Source organism: Mustela nivalis (assembly GCF_964662115.1).
Source record: "Mustela nivalis genome assembly, chromosome: 8".
Classification (NCBI taxonomy): Eukaryota; Metazoa; Chordata; class Mammalia; order Carnivora; family Mustelidae; genus Mustela; species Mustela nivalis.
Window position 1 is genome coordinate 18301337 of NC_139027.1, and position 21043 is coordinate 18322379.

Below are 21043 nucleotides of genomic sequence, written 5' to 3' on the forward strand. Positions count from 1 at the left end.
ATAATTAGTAAAGCGTGTTCAATTATAAGAAATCTACTGGGTGCAGATTAAGATTGAGTAAACTATGTTAGAAGAACTGGAATAAATAAGTGTCAATTTAGTAATTATTTTATGTCATGACCCTCTGGGATGAGCAGCTGAATTCAGCCCTGTAACCAAGTCAGCTCACATGATACATGAAATCTTAGCGATTGTCCTTTAGTTTGATTTGGAAACCTTTTGTTCCTCTTCTAAATTTATTATTAAGTGTTTTCTATTCACCAAGAAGTGTCACTTTTACTCCTCATAGACTGTTCATGTAAGACCTTTGGGATCTGTTGGGTTAGTTTCACTTGGACCAGACAGGGAGATAAGTAATTAAAGAACCAAGTGACACTTCCAAATCGTGGGATGGATCCCCACCTTAAAGACTACATACGACAGTTGAAAATAATCAAAGGAAATGTAGTGTCAACAGAAAACAAACATAGTACTCTATTTCTAAATACACATATATTCCAAATAGGATATATACTTGGTCAGGTGTTTATTTAAAAACAAATTATTTTTTCTTTTAATTATGTTTTTTCCAAATAAGAAAGAAGTATGGAAAATAATTATTTTTTAAAAGATTTTATTCATTTATTTGGCAGATATCACAAGTTGGCAGAGGCAGGCAGAGAGAGAGGGGGAAACGGGCTCCCTACTGAGCAGAGAGCCCGACTCGAGGCTCCATCCCAGGACCCTGGGATCATGACCTGCGACAAAGGCAGAGGCTTCAACCACTGAGCCACCAGGGGCCCCTGGAAAATAATTATTTTAAGGGGAAGGTCAAAGTTGGTTGGTTCTCTGTATTCATTGTAGAGGTTTGTAGATTAATCTTGCTAGAATGCAAAGAAGAAAACTGAGAATAATGTATCACTTACATTAATCACTTAATTATTAAATTAATAATTTAATAAATTATTAATTTATTAATTTCATTTTGTTCTGTTTTGGAAGAAGAATATATAAAGCAATAAATTCTAAGATAATAAATAATTCCATGATATTAGAAAATCTTTAGACTGCTTTAGTTATATGGCTGCCTTCTAAAGGGGTTGGTATAACTGAGCAATGTTTGTGAGAGAAAAGTTACCTTGAATCAAATAGCAGGTGAAAAAGAATTAGGTTGCTTTGATAATAAGTTTTAAAACTGTTCTTGGTGCCTAGTAGATATATTGTACTTCTCTAAAAATTTTGTGGTGTCATTTTGAATCAAAAAATAATGATAAATATATAAATGTCTTGTTATCAGAACCACTTTAAAGATACCTTTTTTTGTTTCTTTCCAATAATATTTAATAACATTCATTGACTGTCCAAGCTTTGCAAAGAACAATTCTAGATATGGGGAAGAATGTAAATGATTCTGTAACTTCATGTTTCTAGATATGGGGAAGAATAGAAATTATTCTATATCTTTATTATAAATGGAGTTGAAGAAATCTTTCACTTCAGATGTTTACTTTTGGGGCTAGGGAAGCTGAATACAGTCGTCTGAAAACCATTTAACAACAATCCTAAAACGAGCTCATAAGGTCAAAATTTGGAAGCTCTTTCTAAGTAATATAGTACTATGTTCAGATCTCAACAGAAGTTAAGATTAGGGAATAGGAAGTTCTGATCAATTTGCTGACTACTTGGTTTTGGCTGTTAACTATTTATGGTTCTACTTGTGAAAGTGCTATATAGGCTATATTTATTTGCTTAATTCCTTAAATGAGGATATCTCTAATTCATCAATTTCTTATATCTCCCCACTCATTTATAAGCATTTGCACATGATATCTTTCTTTAATATTTTTCATTTTCCCCTTTGAAAATGAAAAGAAGTGGAAATTTCACAAACATTTGCTCAGAAGTTATATATGATACATTTTGACAGTATTTTCTTATAATTTTTTTTGAGGGGACTTTAGATTTTGAGATTGTGAGATTTGGGGTTTTTTTGAGGAGGAGCCAAACAAAATAAAACCAGTACCTGAATTATGGCCGTAGAACATGTATAAGGTTCTATCTTAGATTACAGTTTACATTAAGTTAAAGTGGCACCTTAAAAAAATACTTTATTTGAACTCAAAACATTTGAAAACAAATGTCTACAGGGCATATTAAGGGAATCGTATTCCCTTGATACAGTTTTCTCTGTGGCATGATGGAAAGGGCACAAGCTCTGCTCTACTTCCATGCCACCCTGGGGAAATGAACTAGTATTTCTGTCTTAGAAATATTACTTTTTAGACTTGTGATGAAAAGTGAAATATGTATAAATTATATAAAATAATGCTTCTCAGTGTGAGATTAATGAATGTTGTTGCTAAAGACAGAGGAAAAGTATCATTCATGGTTATTCTTCTCATAGCAAAAAACAGGTCAACTCACACTACTAGTGAGAAGCTTGTAAAACCAGTTTCAAAGTTAATGGCAAATATTATGCTTGGAGAGAAAGTAAAATGAGCTTTTGGCAAAAATCCCTTATCAAAGGCATACCATCTGGAAAAGCAATTACTGTCATGTGTGCACGCTAGCAGAATTTTTGTTTTTCAGTTGGATGAAAGCACTGATGTTCAGAGAACATACCAGCACTTCATAGAGATGTGTTACTGTTTATCACTGAGAAAGCCTTACTGCAGCAGAGGAGTCTTTGTTGTTATTTTGTTTTGTTGTTTTTGTTGTTCGTGGTGTTTGGTGGCCTTTGTTTAAAGCCGGTGTTGCCTGAGGAAGTTGCATTGGCTCCTGTGATCAAAGCCTCACAAGGTTAGCTGCAGGAAGGGGTTCACTTAATCTGTGAGGAAAAGAAATTGTACCAGGTTATCAGTTCATGCCTGCTTTTTGCAGGGAGAATTATATTCAGTGATACGATTTTTTTTAAAGATTTTATTTATTTGTTTGTTTGTTTGTTTGTTTGCTTATTTATTTATTTAGAGAGGGCAGGAGCAAGGGGCAAAGGGAGGGGCAAAGGGAGAGGGATTTCTGTGTAAAGCCTGCTGTGGGGCTAGATCTTAGGCCCCTGAGATTATGACCAGAGTTGAAATCAAGAGTTGATGCCCAACCGAGTGAGCCACACAGGCACCCCTTCAATAATGTGATTTCTGATTGTGCTTTAATATCAAAATGGTAAAAAACTGTGGATGCAAGCAGTTCTTGACCACTAAAGCCATGTCTTTTCAGTGTTTTGTGAAGAAATGGTCAGGAAGTATAGGATCCTGCTTTTTCACAGTGATGCATGCTAGCTAGCTCTGTAGTGTGACAGAGCTTTAAATGTTTAATTAGTTTTTTAGTAAAATAAGATAAAAATTTCTTTAATACTGATAATGCCATTTCTATGATTTCAAGGGGACACAGCATAGTAAATATATTTGGTATTTTAAATAGAACTTATAAGTTCATATTTACAGTTATGAATTTTAAAGAGGAGGTATGAGGATTTTATAGAAGTCTAAATTATGGTACAAAATAATTCAGCCTTTAAGAGTTTGACCATTTCCCATACTTGATGATTTTATCAATTTATCAAAGAAAAAAACAGTGGATTTTTATTATGCATTTTTAAAAACCATCCCTGAATTTTGGAATAGAGCATGAAAAAACACTTTCCAGAGCCAAAATGACAGCAGAGAATAGATTAGGAATCTTTCTGTTCCAGTCTTTCAAATTGAAGCATTTAAAATCTAGTTTTGAGTGGTGTATGATGCCTTTTTTCTTTCTTTCTTTCTTTCTTTTTTTTTTTTTTTTTTTTTTTTTTTTGCATTCAGTGGAATGCTGAAAGTAGACTTCAGTGAAAAATAGTGTTAAAATTTCTGGGTCCATGTTCAGCTATAATATCCAGAGTATATAACACAGCTGATTTATCATTGAGAACTAGTGATTTTTAATTTAGTAAGAATACAGAATAAGAAAGAAACTACTTGAATATGGAAAGTGGCTTATGGCTAATGATGATTCCAGATATGGGGACTTGAAATCTTTGCAAGGTGGTTATCAAACACTAACAGCATGTGTCAAGACAACAGAGGTGCTTAATTGAATGGGGTCTGACTGGCCAAAGATGAGGCATTTTGAATATCAGTTAAGTATAACTGCAATATAATCAATAATATCAAATATATTTAAATCTATGAGTTCATAATGATAGTTAAAAAAAAAAAAATAGCTCTCATTAGGTTTCTTGGGAGTAGGCTAAAGAGTCGGCTGTACCTGAGTGTAACCAGTAGATGAAGAGAGGAAGTTTCTTTTCTGGGGAGTATTCTGGTTGATAAATGAAAAAGGAGTGATAAATAGAATGTTACCATTTTGTAGTGAATTCCTGGGCCTAAGTAAAGATTATTGGTGGCTGCTAACATCACACACACAGAGAAGACATTAGATGGCTCTCAATAAAAAGTCACAGTATAACCTAGTAAGTTGAACTTGATCTGAATCTCATCAAGCTGCTAGCTCCAACCACCAGTTTACAGGAAACCTAGAAATCAGGGAAACAAATAAAATGATACCATAGAGAAGCAGTTAGCAAAATCCTAGGCTTTGGGGAAGTCTTTGAGACACATAGCTGGTTTTTTTTAGCAAACAAATTGTAGGGAACAAAAAAAGAAAAATGAGAAGGAAACCTGAGATTAATAGCAATGATTGGACTTTATCTAGGTCCAGACTTTGATATGTAAATGTTTATGAAATAATCAGGGAAATTTTAACTGCATATTTGATACTAAGAAATTATTGGTAGTTTTTAGGTATAATCGTATGTAGTTATATTTAAAAATGAGTCATTACCTTTTAGAGCTATGTATTTAAATGATAGTAGATGCGAGGATATATCTGGGACCTATTTCATTATTATCCAGAGTAGAGGGGAAACTGGATGGGGATAAAACCAGATTTGGCTCAGTTGATGTGGTCATTGTTTAAAGTAGGCACTTTAGGGGCGCCTGGGTGGCTCAGTGGGTTAAGCCGCTGCCTTCGGCTCAGGTCATGATCTCAGGGTCCTGGGATCGAGTCCCGCATCGGGCTCTCTGCTCAGCAGGGAGCCTGCTTCCTCCTCTCTCTCTGCCTGCCTCTGCCTACTTGTGATCTCTGACTGTCAAATAAATAAATAAAATCTTTAACAACAACAACAAAAAATAACAAAAAAAAAATAAAGTAGGCACTTTAAAAAGCAGTTTCCCAAGGCTTACAATTTAAAAGAACAATATTTCTCAGCACTGTCATTGATGTTGATAGGATTTCAAAGTTATGCCCTTGATGAAAAGCAGCACCCTGTTTGTCCTTTTTAAAATCTCCCTTTGATCCTTTTTTTTATTTAAGAAGAGACCACTAAATTCAGATTCATGTCCCCAGATCGATCGATCGATCTCTCTCTCTCTCTCTCTCTCTCACACACACAGTAGGCACTTCTGGTATTGGGGGTGGTAGTGGTATAATTCTTGGTACTATTCTCTAAGATTTTTTGAACATTTCCATCAGAAAAAGGTCCAGAAATCTACTTCTCTGTTGGCTTATAAGAGAGCAATTGAATTATGTGTAGTTAGCAAGCTGCTGAATTCTTATTTCTGATCATTTCTTGAGTCTTGGGTTTCTGTATAGAAAATCATATTGCTTACAAAGGACAGTTTTACTATATAGTGCTTACTATTTACCAGGCTTTTATTCTAAGCACTACACATATTAACCCGTTTGATCCTTATAAGAGCTCTAATGAAGTAGTCGTTAACTTGTCCAACATTATGAGCTGAGATTCAAATCCAGACCTTCTACCCTAGAATCTGTGCTTTCCTAGGTTTTTGTATCTATCCATCTCTGCTCTAATCCTTATACCTTTTATTTTTGTTTGTTTTAGTGTGCTGGCTAGACTTTAACTTTTAAATAGCAGTTTTCACTTGTAATTTTGATTTTGGAAGTTGTCTTTATACTGAAGGAATTCAGAGTCCAATTGAGTTTTCTTCTTTACAAATATCAGGTACTCACTACTAGTCTTAAGAATTAGTGTGTAGCAAGAAACAGAATAAAGTGTATTGTAACTGCTTGTAGTGTTTTGTTTCTTTTTTAAAATTTACCTCCTGGTCTGTAAGCAGCCTATTCATGGCTTATTTTACTTTCAATTAATTGTTGATTTCATTGGTCCTATTTGCTGAATTTCTTGAATCTTAGATAAAATTATTCCTTCCATCTCCCAACCCTCACACCTGTTATATGATTACTTCCCACCTAACTTTACAAAATTACATAAGATAAACTTAGGCAAAGCACTTAGTATATGGTTTAGCATATAATATGTATCTAGTAAACGTATGCCTTCTGATTGAAAAGGTAACTTCTTTACAATTTTGTTTAAAAATTGTTTCTTTTCTTTAATCTTTAAAATGGGAAAGGGTGAATATGGCTTGGTTATTTTAAGACAAGTCCTAGGCCTGGGACAGGTGGCAAAAACTTGATAATGTGTTATGGTGGTTTAATGAGTAATCTCTGTGTTCTCTGTAAGGAACTTTTAAAATAATTGTTTCTGAGTTTGAGAAAGATTACTGAGAGTTGGTCGTCAAAAGAATACTTGCCTATTAGAGGTTGGGGTGGGAACAATTTAGGGTGAAATGTGACTTGTCCCAACTCCATGGGTTTTAGGATAGCTAAGTTTCATTTAAGGAGGCATATACTTTTCTTACTAGAAGGACTGTTTTTGGTTTCACCCTCAAGAAAAAGAGATGAATCACAGTTACAGCCTTTTCCTAAAAGTTATAGAAGGTAGCTATCCAAAGACCTGGTATAGCTAGTTAAAAGCTGTACTATTTTTCTGTACCACACTCCTTCTTCTAACTCAGGTGCACCCGTGATTTTGTATAGCAATCAACTTCAGCAACCTAATGTATCTTTAGTGGTATTTTTGAAAATGGTATTAAGCTATTTGGAAACTGAAGATGGTAAAGTACAAGATTCCATTTTTCAAATGAAAGCTATAATTATTGAGTGGCATAGCTATTGAAATTGAACAATCGGTCACTTGACTACTAAAGTAGAGATTTTGTTGTTATGGGTTATAGTTTACTGGTTAGAGACAAAAGATACTTTTTGAAGACTAAAATAAATAATGAATATGTATGATAGAAGCTCATTCTCTGGTCATGAAAGCTTTCAGTGGAAAGATGAAATACTTTCTAAACTACACTGGATACTTTGGAAACAAAAAGATAGTAGTTAAGCATAGTTGAGAGGTTACTCACTTTAGTATCTGTTTTCAGTTAGTTAATAAAGGCATTGAGATGTTTATTGTTCCATATATGATCTTAAATGAGGAGACATAGCTAATGTGGCCATTTACAGAGTTTGGGATTAGTAAATTAAAAAAAAAAAAGAAAGCTGACATGAGGAAAACAAAAATATAATAATAATAGTTAATATTTAATGTTCACCATGAGCCAGGCACTGTGACACTTTATATGTATTATTAGATTCTATCCCTGTAACTGTGAGATGTAAACTATTATTGCATCTATTTTATGTATAAGAAATGGAGTCTTAATAAGGTTTACTTTTCCATATTTTAAGTGGGCTCCAGGCCCAGTGGTGGGGCTTGAACTCATAATCCTGAGATCAAGAGTCATGTGTTCTACCAACTGAGCCATCCAGGCGTCTCAGTAAGGCTTACTTTAAAGTTAATTCGCAGTAGAGTCAGGATTCATCCATCTCTTTCTCTTGGAGGAAAACCAAAAGTTTGACTTTAGAAAATAACTATTTTTTTTTAAAGATTTTATTTATTTATTTGAGAGAGAGAGCAAGAACAGGGGAAGGGGCAGAAGGAGAAGCAGATCCCCTGCTGAGCAGGGAGCCCAATGCGTGACTCCATCCAGGGACTCCACGATCATGACCTGAGCTGAAGGCATTTGCTTAACCTACTGAGCCACCAGGGTACCCCCAGAAACTAACTTTTAATCAGGATTAGAAAAGAAAGTGTATTCTGGTTCAAACTGCAGAAGCATAGATTTTGCAAAACCAGTGATGTAGCTAGTTCAGTATAAATTTCTGATATGATAGAGCTCCTTAAAAGTTACTGTAATCAAAGATGTATTAGTTGGATTATAGTATCTTTGGGGTATAGTATCTTATACAAGAAAGATCATAATTCTAACTTGCTACTCACTAGTCAGATCACATTTTACCATTTTAGAGAAGAAGGAGGGATGATTTTTTTTTTTTCAGAAAATGGTGTTTGACATAGATGATGTACCAATATTTTATTACTTTAATTTCCTCAATTAAAGATGAATATGGAAGTGTTTAACATGGAAATGAATTTAAAAAGCTATTGAAACTTTCAAGAACTTTTAGACATTCGTTTAAGTTAGAAATTCCTTACATTAAACTCTTTTTATCTATTACGCATCTAGCAATGTAAACATTAAAATTAGGTTAGGTGCAAAACTGAGAACCTCTGTCCTTACTCTTAGTATATGGATGCATTTAATGCTAGTTAAAAGTAAAAGATTGACTGTAGTGCAAAACCTACATTGCTTTCATAATGGTGCTTATTTAGTCAATTCTAAAGCTTTTGCTTAAATTTGGCGTTAAGAATACTTTTCCAGTTGACCATGCAACAGCAACAATAAAATGACCCCCATAAATTTTAGGTTAAACCACAAAGGAAAAACCTCAGTAAATTACAGAAAAGCTGAGACTTTTTGTGTCCATTTTATTCCTACAACAGAAGTTTAAAATGTACTACTCCAACCACTTGGAAAAACCAGACAGAAACTGTTCTTAAATATTGAGTGAAAGAGGAGATCAAATATACAATAATTGATTATTCAGCTAGCTGAAATGAGACTTAGGCTAAGATTAATACCAACCTTAGAAGTAAACTGATTAAAAAAATAAATGAACTCAACTGTGGAATTCAGTATAACAAATAAAACCAACAAAATAAATGCTTAGGGGAAAGAAAGGGTATAAATAAGATAAAAGCAGAAACAGATACATTAAAAAACAGAAACTATAGACCTGAAAAATCTAAGAGCTGTTTCTTAGGATTAAAAAACAAATAAATCTAATCTTATCAAGGAAAATAGAAAACCAAAGTATGAAGGAATAAACAGAATATATATGGATAAGAGGGTTTTTTTTTTTGGAAAGATAGAAAAGAGACAGCTTTATTTAACTGTAAGCCAGTTGATTTGAAATCTCTTTGAAATGAATTGTTAAACACTCAAACTACGTTAAGGAGAAAATCTGGGTAAACCAAGAACTATGGAAGAAAGTTTAAGGAATTTCCTCTAGAAATTGGTTCTGGGGCCAGATCGTTTTGCCAGTGAGTTTTTTCTAACTTTCAAGGAACATACACTTCCTATGGTGAGAAACTATTCTAGAGATTATAAAAAGATGGAAATATGCCCAACTAATGTTATGAAATCTGTATGAATATCTTAATGGTTATTTCATGAGAGTGAGACTTTTTTTTTTTTTTCATGAGAATGAGATTCTTTTGGGGGAGTTACTTACATTTCTGCTGTAAGTAGAGATTTTTACTGAAATTAAGATAATTGGGAGAAAACAAGCCAGAAATTAAAAACCTAGACAAAGATGTCTTTTGTATGTATTAATATATTTACTATTACCAGTGCTCTTTATTCCTTCCTGTGGATCCAAGTTTTGACTTGATGCTCTTTTCCTTTTGCCTAGAGAGCATCTAAGTGCATTGCATATCTTGTAATGGATTTTTCTCAACCTTTGTCTGAAAACATTACCACTTTCATTTTGAAATATGTTTTAACCAGATACAGAATTTTACGTTGACAGTGTCTTTCTTCTAATACTTAGTACTGTTAAACCATTGACTTCTCATTTGCATAGGTTCTGATGAGAAGTGTTTGTTTTTCTGTACATAATCTGGCACCTTTTTTCATTTTTCCTTAATCACTGGTTTTCAGAAGTTTGATTATAAGTGTGTTTTGCTTTGTTTTTCCTTTTTGGATTTTATTGAGCCTCATGGATATGTGGGTTTATGGTTTGAAAAATGTTGCCCATCATTTCTCCAAATATTTTTTCTATCACCTTCTTCCCTCTAGTTTTAGGACCCCAATTACATGTACATTAAATTGTTTGATATATTACTATACATCATTTGTCTCTTTCTGTTTTTCCTTTATTATTCTCGGTATTTTTTTTCTCTTTGTGCTTCATTCTGGATATTTTTCTGTTGCTGTGTTTTGAAGTTAAGTGTCGAATCTGCTGTTAATCCCATCCCAGTGTATATTTTTCATTTCAGATACTCTATTTTTCATTTCTAGAATTTCCATTTCAGGCTTAAAAAAATCTTTCACTTATCCCTCAACACTTCCATGTGTTTCTCTACCTTCTTGAGCATATTGAGCATATTTATAGTAGCTCTTTTAACATCTTTGTCTGCCAAGTTCTGTGTCTCTGTCAGTTCTGCATCTGTTTCTATTGATTTGTCATTCTCCTGGTTATAGGTCATATTTCCCTTTTAATTTATATGCCTGGTAATTTTTCATTGGACGCCATACATTGTGAATTTTATGTTGCTGGGTGCTGGATTTTGTTGTATTCCTTTCAATGATGTTAGTTTAAGTTTTGGCATGCAGTTGAATTTTTTGAAATCTCTTTGATGCTTTTTTGAGACTTGCTTTGTTTTGAGGAATATTTGTTAGGGTGGGTCTAGAGGATCCTGTTTTCCTAGAACTAATTTAGAGTTGACACCTTCTGAAGACTTAATGTCTCATGTATTATGAGGTCTTTTCATTCAACTTCTTGGGAATACTAACTATTCTTAATCTTGTATGAGTTTTAAGAATTCTTTGGCCTATTTATTTTTCAGTGGTCCTTTCACCAACCTTAAGTAGTTTCCTCTCATACAGGACAGGTCACTACCTGTCAAAGCCTTGAAGGGGATGCCTCTGCAGATCTCTGGAGCTCTGTCTTTCTGTGCAGTCCCTTTTCTCTGGTATGCTTTTCCACAAATTCTGGGTGCCTTGGCCTCCCTGAGTATCATTCTCTGTCTCCTCAACCCTCTGAGATTTCCAGGCTCATTGAAATACACACTATGCTGCATCCTAGAAACTGCTTCAAGGGTGTGAGGTGGGGCATTTATAGGATTCACCTCATTGTCCTTTCCCACTTTCTCAAGAATCCCACTCCTGCTCTGACTGTTGTTCAATATCTGAAAATTTTTGTTTTATTAAACCATTTTATCAAGTTTTCTGGTTATATAAGGCAAGAGGATTAATTGGATTCCTGTTAGTCCATCATGGCTGTTTGTGGAAATAGTTGCTGGATTATTTTTTCCTTCTTCCTTTCTATGGGTTAATATGTGGGCCTGTGGGGGCGCCTGGGTGCCTCAGTGGGTTAAAGCCTCTGCCTTCTATTTAACCCACTGAGCCACCCAGGACCCTGGGATCCAACCCGGCATCAGGCTCTCTGCTCAGCAGGGAGCCTGCTTTCCTTCCTCTCTCTCTCTGTCTGCCTTTCTACCTACCTGTGATCTCTCTGTCTCTGTCAAATAAATAAATAAAAATCTTTAAATTTAATCCCCACCTCTTTACAAGTAAAAGGGGGTAGGGAGGATAGGGGAATGGATGTTGGGGGAGGACTGTTGTAACTAGAAAAGTCAGAGAAGGCTTCTCTGAGGAGATATTTGTGCTGAGGTCACCCAGGTCTGGGTGAACTGAGGAAGTGAGACACAGAGAAATCTGGAGAATGAATCCTGGTAGAAGGAATGACAGAAGCAAAAGTCTGAGATGGGAGCAAAGTTGGTATGTTCAGAAAACAAAAAAGAGGGTGCCTGGTGGCTCAGTGGGTTAAAGTCTCTGCCTTTGGCTCAGGTCATGATCCTAGGGTCCTGGGATCAAGCCCCGCATTGGACTCTCTGCTCAGCGGGGAGCCTGCTTTCCTTCCTCTCTGTGCCTGCCTCTCAGCCTACTTGTGATCTCTGTTTGTCAAATAAATAAAATATTTAAAAAAAAAAAAGATGTGGACCTATGTATAAAAGAAGCCAAAAAACCCAGTTGGCTTGTTCTCAGTGTTCCATGTGTTAGACTGACCTGTAACTGAGGTGGAAGATTCCCTAGTTGCTTGTTGTCCAAACCCTTGAATAAATAGGCAGTTTTGCCTGGTGCATCCTTTCTCATTTTCACTCTCTGGAACCTTCTGCGGTGGTAGGGTGGTTGATCAAGAATTATGGTATTTGAGGAATGTTGAAAAAGAAAACCAAAGTTGGCGGCATCACAATTCCAGACTTCAAGCTCTATTACAAAGCTGTAATCATTAAGACAGTATGGTACTGGCACAAAAACAGGCACATATTTCAAGGGAACAGAATAGAGAGCCCAGAAATGGACCTTCAACTCTATGGTCAACTAATCTTCGACAAAGTAGGAAAGAATGTACAATGGAAATAAGACAGTCTCTTCCACAAATGGTGTAGGGAAAATTGGACAGCCACATGCAGAAGAAGGAAACTGGACCATTTCCTTATGCCACATACAAAAATAGACTCAAAATGGATGAAAGACCTCAATGTGAGACCAGAATCCATCAAAATCCTTGAGGAGAACACAGGCAGCAACCTCTTTGACTTCAGCCGCACAACTTCTTCCCAGAAATATTGCCAAAAACAAGGGAAGCAAGGGCAAAAATGAACTATGGGACTTCATCAAGATCAAAAGCTTTTGCACAGCAAAGGAAACAGACAACAAAACCAAAAGACAACTGACAGAATGGGAGAAGGTATTTGCAAATGACATAGCAATAAAGGGCTAGTATTCAAAATCTATAAAGAATGTACCAAACCCAACACCTAAAGAACAAATAATCCAATCACGAAATGGGCAGAAGACATGAACAGATATTTCTGCAAAGAAGACATCGAAATGGCCAATAGACACATGAAAAGTGCTCCACATCACTCAGCATCAGGGAAATACAAATCAAAACCACAGTGAGATACCACCTCACACTAGTCAGGCTAAAATTAAGAAGTCAGGAAACGACAGATGTTGGCAGGGTTGTGGAAAGAGGGGAACCCTCCTACTCTTTTGGCAGGAATGCAAGCTGGTGCAGCCACTCTGGAAAACAGCATGGAGGTTTCTCAAAAAGTTGAAAATAGAGCTACCCTATGACCCAGCAGTTGCACTACTGGGTATTTACCCTAAAGATACAAATGTAGTGATCCGAAGGGACATGTGCACCTGAAAGTTTATAGCAGCAGTGTCCACAATAGCCAAACTGTGGAGAGAACCTGGATGTTCATCAACAGATGAATGGATAAAGAAGAGGTGATATATATATATATGATTGAATATTATGCAGCCATCAAAAAAGGGAAATCCTGCCATTTGCAATGCTGGTTGGAACTAGACGGTATTATGCTGAGTGAAATAAGTTAATAGAGAAGGACAATTATCATAGGATCTTTTTGATATGAAGAATTGGAGAGGCAGGACAGGGGGTCATAGAGGATAGGGAGGGAAAAAATGAAACAAGATGGGACAGGGAAGGAGACAAACCATAAGAGACTCTTAATCTCAGGAAACAAACTGATGGTTGTTTGGGGATGGGGACATAGAGATAGGGTGGCTGGGTGATGGACATTGGGGAAGGTATGCGCTATGGTGAGTGCTGTGATTTATGTAAGAATGATAATTCACAGACTTGTGCCCCAGAAGCAAGTAATACATTATATGTTAATAATAATAATAATAAAAAGAATTATGGTATCCTAGGGCTGTCTAGGTAGCTCAGTCAGTAAAGCATCTGCCTTCAGCTCAAGTCACGACCCCAGGGTCCTGGGATGGAGCCCCACATCCAGTTCTCTGCTCAGTGGGGAGCCTGCTTCTCCCTGTCCCTCTGCCTGCTACTCCCTCGTGCTTGTGCTCTCTCTCTGTGTCAAATAAATGAATAAAATCTTTAAGAAAAAGTATTCTGGTAGTCTATCATGATGTTCTATATGTTCTATATGTTGGCTAATTGAATTTAAATAAAAATTTAAAAAAGGAATTATGGTATTCTGAATATTGTTCAGATACCACATAGCTTTAATAAGTTCTTAATACTCTAAGCTGAATTAAGACCCATTTCTATTTACTTTTTCTCAACTGTTTCTGTTTGCTATTACTTACCTTTAATTTTATCAGATTTTTTTGGTTGTTGTTAGCTAGTTATCTACCTGGTTGTCATTTTCCCCCTGGGTTGTGTTTACTTCAGTCATCAAGTATTTTTCTGCATCACAGTAACCATTAAGAGCTTGAAAGGGTTTGATCTTTAATGCATTTTATCTTTAGTGTTGTTCCTACTTCTCTGTTCTTGCCCTTCCCTACTCAGAAATGAATGAGCAAATAATAGATTTAGAGAAATATATGCATGTGTACATATACACAGTGCATTTTCAACATTCTAAGACTATTAATTGTTATATATAGTATTGATTTAATAAATTTCAAGGAAAAAACATTAAATTTATTTTTTTAAATTCTTAGAAATTAACTGACAGAAGCATACATTTATCCATATAATTTCTGTACCATCTTTTTTGGAATCATAAAATCAAATCTAACCCTTTTTCACAGTCTGACATGCTGATTTTCCTTACCTGTGCTTGCTTTTTTTCTTCACACATTATGATGGTATAGTTTTGAGTCATATAGGAAATGTTTCGATTTAACTGCTTTTCTTTTTTGGCTAAACTCATAGTTTCGGTTTTTCTACAGCTAAACTGTGAATTAAATAACTTCCTTTTTGATATACCTGGAAACTTTTGACAGATGAATATCTAGCTGTTGGGTGTTAGTACCTTGTAAAATGTAAATTGGTCACACCAGTGTCTCTCTTCCAACTCTGATAACTCGGTGATCTATTTTGAGAGATTGGGCAATTTCTGCTGGCTTTAATTGGCTTTACTTGTGCTGCAGTGGACAACTTTTATCCCATAGTAGCTTTTTATTGCAGAGCTTCATCATAGTTCAGTCTTTCTGAAAATATTTTCAAGCAGCAGTTGGGCTTTCAGATTTAACTTAAAGTTCAACTGTGTATGAGTTAACCTATGCAGTTAACTCAGCTGTGGTCGTAGTTGAATAAACAGATATCTTCTTAGAAAAGGTTATTCCCCCTAGATTTACACATGGGTGAGCAGTGACATACAGCTTACTCATTTGCTTGGCTAGTGATAGGTTTTTGGACATTAATTCTGATACTTCCTATAGTTTCAGAAACCTAAAAATACTATTTTTTAAGAAAAACGAATATCTTTAGTATTGAAAAAGTATGATTTAGAAATTTAATATACAGTGAGCAAGTATAACATCCGTCAAGTGGTAGAATTATTGAATAAATTTTGCGGTGAACAAATAGAAGTTAGAAAAATTAGTGTTGAACATGTCTGTATGCAAATGTATAGTTAACTTTTATGAAATTGAAAAGCTATTAAACTGCAAAGAATAAGAAGGTTAAAAAATTGATCATAGGGCGCCTGGGTGGCTCAGTGGGTTAAGCCGCTGCCTTCGGCTCAGGTCATGATCTCAGAGTCCTGGGATCGAGTCCCGCATCGGGCTCTCTGCTCAGCAGAGAGCCTGCTTCCCTCTCTCTCTCTCTCTGCCTGCCTCTCCATCTACTTGTGATTTCTCTCTGTCAAATAAATAAATGAAATCTTAAAAAAAAAATTGATCATAAAACATTGAGCACATCTATATAAATAAAACTAACACAAAATTAAAAAGAAAAAGAAAATATTTACAACTGAGATCTTAAATATTATCTAACATACTATGAATATTAAAAAAAATATTTACAGTAATAAGATCAAGCAAGTTATGTCCATTAGATCATAAGGGGACATTGAGTAAACAAAAATAAGGAGAAGAGTCTGACTTCCTGGGAATTCAAACAGTACTGAATAACCTTTCATACTTATTGAGTAAGTATAATAAAGTCATCCACAGGCAATCCAGTACTTATGCACTGCTTTTGGAATTGGTACACTTTATTTAGATAATAGTATGGTAGTATATATCATAAAAGCCATAAACATATCTGTGACCATTGATTCAGTAATTCTACTCGTGGGAATTAACCCTGAGTAAATAATTAAAGGAATAAAAGAACTGTGTGAGAGCTATAGTTAACAATAATATTACTTATAATAGTAAAAACTGAGGACAACGTTGTTGGCCAACAGTGGGAAATTTGATGTATTATGATCAATTAGTATCCAAATACTTCATATCCACTGCATATAAGTGTATAAGGGTAAGCACCATGACAACAAGCACTGTATCACTTTTGTTCTTAGTGTAACAGCAGTGCCTAGAATAGCTTCTCTTGTAAGTACTTAAAAATTGTTATTATTGAAATGAACAAATCAGTGGAATAATGTTAAATTAAATTGAAATAAACACATACAGAACCTGTTTGTAGGTACCTTAGTGAGGAAGGGAGATGGGGAACATGTTGGCTGTTGAGGAATTTTTTGGATAAGTTTGAACTGGAGTGTGAAAGTTCAGTAAGATATGGATCTCTCTTGTGAGCCAGGAGTTGGGGAAGGTGCTCCAGAAGAGGGCCAGTCTGAGGAAAGGCCTGATGGTAGCAATTGACTAGAAGATTAGGAAGTACCTGGGGGCATAGGTTAAGGCAGTGTTCTGAGTGCACTTGTAGGGAAATAAAGCTAACTAGATGAGACTTTATTCTGTAGTATGGGAAGTCATTGATGATTTTTCAACAGAAGTTGACTTTAGAAGAGTTATTTAATTCAAGAAGTTTAATCTGGCATGAGTATCCAGGACAGGTGCAGGCAGGGAGATCAGTTTAAACTCTGTTGGAAATGCAGTGAAGCTTCATGTGAAAAGTCCAGTTACAGTAATTGTAAAGCTATTTTGTTTTTCATCTTGAACTATGGATAGGAATGATTGTTCCTTTGTGCTAATGTTATTTTTATTAATTTTAAGGGTTAAACTTGGTTCTGTAAAAGGACAGTGCTATTAGAAGAATAAATAAAAACTTAAATATACAGGAATTTTTTTTTTTACTGAAATCTTAACATTTAAAATGATTCAAAAAATGCTCAGAGTCAAAATAACACTGTCTTAGGAAGCCTCCATTGAACCGTGCCACACAAATATGTAATTCTTTCAGCTTTACTTTCATTTTTGTATCTCTCTCCTTCTTCCTTGAAGATGGAAGAAAACTGTGTCAACTCTCATTGTTCTGTCAAAAATATTGCTAGAACTTTTAAAAAATTATAATCTAGTGAAGGATCAGACTTTAAAAATTATGAATTGAAGGCCTACTTTGCCATCTAGGGCTTTATGAAAAAGTAGATTCCTCCCCACCTAATTTTTAACATTTTAGTGATACTGGGGTAGCGAAAATTGACATTTATGAAGTAGTTCATTGTGCTGAATATTAGGGTCATGAAATTTATTTGGAATAAACTAAGAAGAGATCTTTAAAGAAAAACCAGTGTGTTTCCAGTAGTTGTGCAACACTAAAATCTGCATTGTTTACAAAATAGAGAAATGTCTTAAATTAAATTATCTTAGATAAACATGTGCAGATTCTTAAAAAAAAAAAAATAGCAAGCATTTTATCAAGCCATTGGCCAGTATTTTTGTGTGTTAATGTTTAACATTCAGAATTGAAAATGTAAATGAAAGCTTTAGATGACCATCTGATGAATTTTTAATTGAATTGACAATTCAGTTGAATTAATTGAGTAGTGGGTTAGAGGAATATACCCATGTGCATAATTAAATAATTTTATATTTTTAGGGTTAGAGATTGAGTTGGAAAAGGACTTTGCCGAGTAGGTGATGTTTTACCTGAATCTTATGATTGTTTATTGAGTATGTACTCTCTGCTCTGCACGCCAGATACTGGGTTTTCTACATATGCACAATACATGATTCCTTCTTTAATGGGCTAACAATTGTTTATAAACTGTAACAAATATTGAGATAAGGGTGGTAATGATGTGCTGTGGGAACACAGGGATTAATCTGGAGAAGGGACAGGAGTAGAGGAGACTTAGAGCTTTACAGAGAAGGTGGCATGAGTTGGGACTTGAATAATAGACCCACGCACCCTGGAGAAGAGGGAAAGGTATGTTCTTAGATGTAGGGCGTGTAGCATGAAGGGATGTATTCTTTCTTCTCACTAAATATAAATAAGCATTTAGATCCTTTAATTGGTGGCTATAGAAAAAAGTTCTGTTAACATGTCAAACCATTTGTCATAGAATTCATTTAGGATACCTTTATTAAAGTAAAAATTGTCTGGACTGCAAAGAGTTATAAAGATACATTTTGGGGGAGCGGAAGTGTTCTGAATCTTGATTGTGGTAGTTCTTTTGTTAAGACTTATTCCTCTGTCCATTTAAATTAGACATGTCTTATTGCATACATATTTTATCTCACTAATGTTGATAAAAAATTGCCTGTGAAATCACATTTTTTCCCAAATTTATGCCCCTTATTTAAATATTGCATTTCTAAAAAAGGTTTTCAGCTCTCCATTTTCAAACTAAATGTCCAGCACAAGAAACAAGCACATGAATCTTATAGCTTTGAGGGGAATAAAAGTCTGTGCTTTCATGGAACTTACATTTTAGTGAAGGAAGGAGAGATAATAAAGAAGAAAACAGAGAGCACACGGGGCACCTGGGTGGCTCCATGGGTTAAGCCTCTGCCTTTGGCTCAGGTCATGATCTCTGGGTCCTGGGATCCAGCCCCGCATCAGGCTCTCTGCTCAGTGGGGAGCCTGCTTCTCCCTCTCTCTGCCTGCCTCTCTGCCTCCTTGTGATCTCTCCCTCTCTGTCAAATAAATAAATAAAATCTTAAAAAAAAAAAAAAAACAGAGAGCACAGAATTAGTTTCAGGTGATAAGTGCTGTGACAAAAGTTAAATAGGGGAGTGGTGGGGAAGAGTTTTCATTTTAGGTAGAGGGCCAAATAAAACCGAAATGGGGAATCAGCCGTAGTTCTAGCTTATTGGTTTTATTCTTTAAATATGACAAACACTGAACTCACTTAAGATTAGAACTAAGACTGTGGATACCTGTGGAAATTGCATATGTAATTATAATGTGTAATTGATTATACAATTATAAGGTAGAATGTAAATGTTGAAACTTGAACAAAAAATAAATTGAGGTGTAGGAATTAGAGTTATGAGTATACTCTTTAAAATTTTTGTAGCAGAAATTCAGTAAATACTATTTAAAATTAAAATGTAAGGGAAAAGCATGCACCATATTGGCTCTTGATAATCTTTTATGGTAAAGGAATTCTTCTGACCGCTTCTGATGAGAAGCTCGTTGTCATCCTAATTTTGTTCTCCCATATGCAAATGCACTGTTTTTCCTCTGGCTGCTTGCAAAATTTTTTTCTTTGTGTTCAGTTTTCAGAAATGTTATTATGTACCTGTGTTTGGATGTCTTTATGTTCAACCTGTTTGCAGTTTGCTCTGCTTCTTAGATTTGTTAGTTCATGATTTTCACCACATTTGAAAAATAGCCGTGTATCTTCAAATAATTTTGCAGTGCACACTCTTTCTCTTTCTGGGATTTCGATGACATGAATGTTAAATCTTATGTAGTTGTTCCACAGGTCCCTGATGCTTCATTTATTTTTTTTCAACCTGTTAACTTTCTTTGTTCAGATGGATAAATTCTGTTGATCAATCTTTCTTCTGTTAGTCTACTATCAAGTCCATCCAGTGAGGTTAATTTTGGCTATTGTATTTTTCAGTTCTTAAATTTCCATTTTGTTCTTCTTTTCATCTTCTGTTTCTTTGCTGAAACTTTCTGTTTTTCCATTTGTTCCAGTACAGTTCATATTTGCTTATTGATTCATTCTACTGATAGCTGCTTTAAAATCCTTATTAGACAATTCTTTGTCATCTCAGTACTTGTGTCTATTAATTGTCTTTTTTTAAGTTGAAGTTTTTCATTTATTTATTTCTTTCAGAATGAGTATAATTATAAAAACATTAGGGGAATAAAGATAAAGAGGAAATGGAACCAATCTTGGCTGTATAAGCTCAATTTCTTTTTCTAGTAGAAATGAGAATGAGAATGTCTACCTTGTAGACTTTTGGGAAAGACTGCATGAGAACATATATGTAAAGTATCCAACACTGTCCCTGGCTTATAAAAAATGCTCAGAAATATTAGTTAACTTTGGTTAAGAATGAACTGAGGGTTGATGGAGGGATGTGAGAGGGGGTTGGGCTTGATAGGTGATGGGCTAGATAGGTGATGGGTATTAAAGAGGGCAATTGTGATGAGCCCTGAGTGTTGTATGTAAGTGATGAATCACTGAGTTTTACTCATGAAACCAATATTGCAATGTATGTTAACGAACTAAAATTTAAATATAAATTTAAAAAAGAAAATATTAGCTTGGAGCTGTTGCTGCTTCTTCTTTTTCTTCTTCTTCTTCTTTTTGATTATAGTATTTTGAAATCATTACTGTCAACTACATAACATTTTAAGGGAAGAGGCTCTTTAAAAGAAGTCTTAACTCCTCCCCCACCCACCAGTTCTTTAAATTGTGGTTACTTCATACGAAGATCAGCCTGTTTCTTAATACTGCCTTTTTTTTTTTTTTTTTTTTTTTGTTGGGGATAGACCTTTTTGTTGTTAAACTAGATGCGTTTCCTCCTTGTGCTAGGCCCTAGGAAGTTCATCCACTTGCTTCTCTTCCTTAGAGAATCTACTTTCTCCAGGACCTATTCAGGGCAGGAGTGAAATTATGTATTGTTGGCAGCTCCCCTCTTCTTGCCACCAGGATGACAAATACACTTTTCCTTATTTGCTTTTAGGATTTTACAGCTAATCATAGGGGAAAGGTAGAAGGAGGAAGAGGTGCAGAATGGATGGAAAACCACAGAGCTTAGGAAATCCAAATAGCTTTTAAGGCCATTGATAGTCCTTGATTCTTGCTGAATTTATAATTGGAAGCCCTTTTGAACTGGTATGTTTTGATTTTTTTCCTTTGGTCATGAAACCTCTTTGACCATCGTGATGGGAAGTTTTTTCT

At 35.1% G+C, this 21043-nt stretch overlaps 1 protein-coding gene and 1 long non-coding RNA gene across 31 annotated transcripts in view; both read left to right on the forward strand.

The window, feature by feature from the left end:
• NCOA1 (nuclear receptor coactivator 1) overlaps nucleotides 1-21043 on the forward strand; it is a 237696-nt gene that overhangs the window by 56430 nt on the left and 160223 nt on the right. The window lies entirely within an intron of this gene.
• LOC309870699 lies at nucleotides 3732-7364 on the forward strand. Its single transcript, XR_014314749.1, has 2 exons — nucleotides 3732-4931; nucleotides 5162-7364. It is a non-coding gene; the product is annotated as an uncharacterized lncRNA (long non-coding RNA).